The sequence below is a fragment of the Vollenhovia emeryi genome, unplaced genomic scaffold, assembly GCF_000949405.1.
Source record: "Vollenhovia emeryi isolate VEMERY1.0 unplaced genomic scaffold, V.emery_V1.0 DF940075.1, whole genome shotgun sequence".
Taxonomy (NCBI): Eukaryota; Metazoa; Arthropoda; class Insecta; order Hymenoptera; family Formicidae; genus Vollenhovia; species Vollenhovia emeryi.
The window spans coordinates 7141-10917 of NW_011966291.1; the positions used below are offsets into that span (position 1 = coordinate 7141).

Here is a 3777-nt window from a genome sequence, read left to right on the forward strand (position 1 = left end):
AAATCAGCAGGAAGTGACTCGTCCCAACCGATTTTCTGCCTCCAAAGATGCTGAAGAATGATCTTGGCCCTGATGCATGTCGGCCCTACCAAACCTAATGGATCGTATATTTGTGATATCAATGACAGGAGATTCCTTTTAGTTACTCGTTTGTTCGTGTCCGATACTCTGACCTTGTACCGAAAGACATCGTCCGCCGGGTTCCAGTATAAACCCAATGTTTTGACTTCTTCCCCAATCGGTCGGTCGATGGCCGAATTGGTCTCACGTTCTTCCTCGATGACAGCTGGTGTGTTTGTGTTCCACTTTCGTAGCGGAAGTTTCCCAGTGGACAAGATTCGAGTAACCTCTCGTTTAATTGAGCGTACCTGATCGATTGTATCTGCGCCGGTAAGTAAATCATCGACATAAAAATCGTTGCGAATTATGTCAGAGATGATTGGATTCTCGTCTTGATTGTCGTACGCTAATTGATGTAGACACCGAATTGCGAGGAACGGTGCTGTTGCCAATCCATACGTGACAGTGTTCAGTCTATATTCCTTTACTGAATGTTGTGCGTCTGGTTGCCACAGAATTCTTTGAAGATCTCGTTGATTCTCTTGCAAATTGACTTGCCGGTACATCTTAGTTACATCGGCCGTGATAACATGTTGATGCTGTCTAAAACGAGCGATGATCGAGAAGAGATCTTGTTGGATAGTTGGGCCGACTCGCAAGATATCGTTGAGCGATACGTTTGTTGATGTTTTGCACGAAGCGTCGAAGACTACTCTTAGCTTCGTTGTCGTGCTTGACTCCTTCAAAACCGCATGATGTGGAATATAATGACAAAAATGCTTGGTTTGGCTGTTATCCGAAACTTCAGTCATGTGACCCAATGCAAGATACTCGTCCATGAATGCTTTATACTGGACCTTTAGATCAGGATGTCGATTCAATTTTCGAATGACTGCATTGAGCCGCTTAAGCGCCGTGCTACGCGACTCTCCTAATCTATCTATACCATCGCGAAAAGAGAGACTGACTACGAATCGCCCATCCGTATCTCTTCGATGCGTAGTTCGAAAGTCATTCTCGCATATCTGCTCTTCTGCTGAATATTTTTTATGTGGAGCGTACTCTTCGATCTTCCAGAATCTTTCGACCTGCTGCTCCAGTTCTTGGTCGAATGTGAATCCACACACTACTGACTGAACGATTTCAGATTTTGTATCGATGAGTGGAATAGTTCCGGAGACAATCCAGCCGAGCTTGGTTTTTTGAAGTATCAGCCGACTGTTCGGAATTCGTATCTGTCCTATACATAATAGCGTCCAGAATATGCCGGCACCGAGAAGTAAATCTATTTTTCCTGGAACGTGAAACGATGCGTCGGCAAGGACGACGTCCTTTGGCACTACGATCTGCTGGACGTCAACATTTGAAGTGGGTAAGTGTCCTGTGATATGTTCTAGGACCAAAAACGAGAGCTTTGTCTGAAACTCATTCACCTTCGATTTGATTGAGGCGTGAAGTGATTCTGTGACACTCGAGTTACTCAAATTGACTCCTGAAAGCGAGATCTTAATTTGTTGTTTCGTTAGTTGTAACCTGTCGCTTAAGTCTCTTGTAATTAGGTTGGACTGCGATCCACAATCCAGAAGAGCCCTACACAGATGCGGGTTACCCGCCTTATCGTATATCTTGACGAGTGCCGTCGAGAGCAAAACTTGCGGCCTTTTACTAACGGAATAATGCGATAATGTAAGAGAATTTGATGAGTCCTTGGACGCATGATCATGGTTGTCTAAATTAGAGCTCGATTTTTCGACTGACGCGTTATCGTTATTAACTTTCGGGCGAGACTCGTCAAAATGGAGTAGCGTATTATGCCGCTTACCGCAACGTTTACATCCGCCTGCTAAACATTTATCTACTGTGTGATTATCTCGCAAACAATTAAAACATAATTTATTGCGTTTAACTTCGTTTAAGCGCGTCTCGACTGATGCGTCTTTGAACGTTGTACAATTGTAAATCACATGCTCACCCTTGCACATGACGCAACTCTTAGAATTATTACTCTTAAGACTCGCGCAAGAAATCGCTTGATCTGACTTCTTTTCCTTCTTTTCGCTTTGTGTTTTACTCGCTGTGTGTTTGGAGGGTTGCAAGGTCTCCAAGACTGAACAATATTGCGTTAAAAACTCTGTGAGCTGTTCAAAGGTTGGGGGGTCATTTGCTGTGATCCTCGACTCCCATTTGCGACGCGTGCTTGAATCTAATTTAGAGCTGATTAAATACACCATCAGACAGTCCCACTCACTGGTTGGTTGCCCCAGTGAATCAAGTGCCCTTAGATGTTTGAGAGACTCATCGACGAGTTTTCGCAGTTGCGGAGCTGATTCTTTCGGAATAGCAGCTAATTCAAACAAGGAATGAACATGGTGATGAAGCATCAAACGTTTATTCTCGAACCGTGTTTTTAATAGATCCCAAGCTACTTTATAGTTGGCAGCTGTGGTTTCCAACGAATTTATAACCTGACTGGCGACTCCTTGTAATGAGGATCTCAGATAATAAAATTTTTGGATTGCAGATAACGAGGTACACTCGTCGATGAGTGCCTGAAACGTATCGCGAAATGACAGCCACTGAGCGTAGCTGCCATCGAACTTCGGAAGATTTAGTGATGGCAATTTAATGTTAGATATGGTTTGCTCTGTATCGTCCTGCGCGACAATTGGATCTCTTCGAGACCTTGCATTCCCTCCACTGTTGGTTGAAGTGGCAGGTGGTGTCAAGAGTCGCTTAGCTGCTGCTGCGGCACGATAGTAGGAGGCCTCAAAGATGTCACGCTCCTTCTGTTGCTCGTCGGAATCGTCGATACTCTCGATTTTTGATTGCGTTTGATCGTATAAGTCCCATAGTTCTCGAAGTTTTTGTTGTCTTGCATCGACTTCCTCAAGGCTCTCTGTAGCTGCGTCAAAACCTGCAAAGAAGGTTTGGATGCGCGTTACCTAGCCCTTTATGATACCGCGTTCTCTATTCAATTGCGTTAACTCTTTTTGTGCCATCTTAAATATTGAGATGATTACTACAGACCAAATACACGTCCCTTGATGTAACTACGATGTTTATGTTTGTGACGACAAACGACTCTGTTGATTTATTGACGTCTCGTATTGACTGAATCACTGTTGTGATAGATGTTGTACTGGCTCGCTGTTCGCGAGAATACTTCTCGTCTCGATATCTCGACTAACCTCAAATCCGCCGCTTATACTTACTACTGTGTTGCGCTCGACAGTTTTTTTTATGGTTCTCGAATGTTCGCTTCGCTCGCTTGCGAAACGACAAAATGGCAGCTGCCCGATTGTAGATGCTTCTCGAATATGTATTGTATACAGGTAATCTCACGTTGTGTTCTCGATGCTTGTCAACGATGTGTGCTCTTCCCGAAATTTGGCATTGCTTTCCTGTCTCGTGTATCGCGGACCCTTGATAGTCACAATCACGACCGTCGGGAGGTTATCCTCGTCGTCCGATGCAATACTGAGACTTGAATGAATCCGGCTCGAAGGACCATATGTTTTGTATTGAATGTTGGGTTGATCCGGGAATGCACAATTGCTCAATGCTTGATGAAAACTGACTAATACTTTATTTTAAAATATAAACTTATAAATCGACACTCAAGACCGACCGTAGCCGACCATGACTTTTTCGATCGATATCGACCATTGCTTCTTCTTCATCACGAGCGCGCTCTACAGTCGCACTCGATACTCAACA

At 44.1% G+C, this 3777-nt stretch overlaps 1 protein-coding gene across 3 annotated transcripts in view; it reads right to left on the reverse strand.

The window, feature by feature from the left end:
* LOC105556365 overlaps positions 1–3777 on the reverse strand; it is a 12635-nt gene that overhangs the window by 6912 nt on the left and 1946 nt on the right. The gene's annotated exons all lie outside the window — the stretch shown is intronic.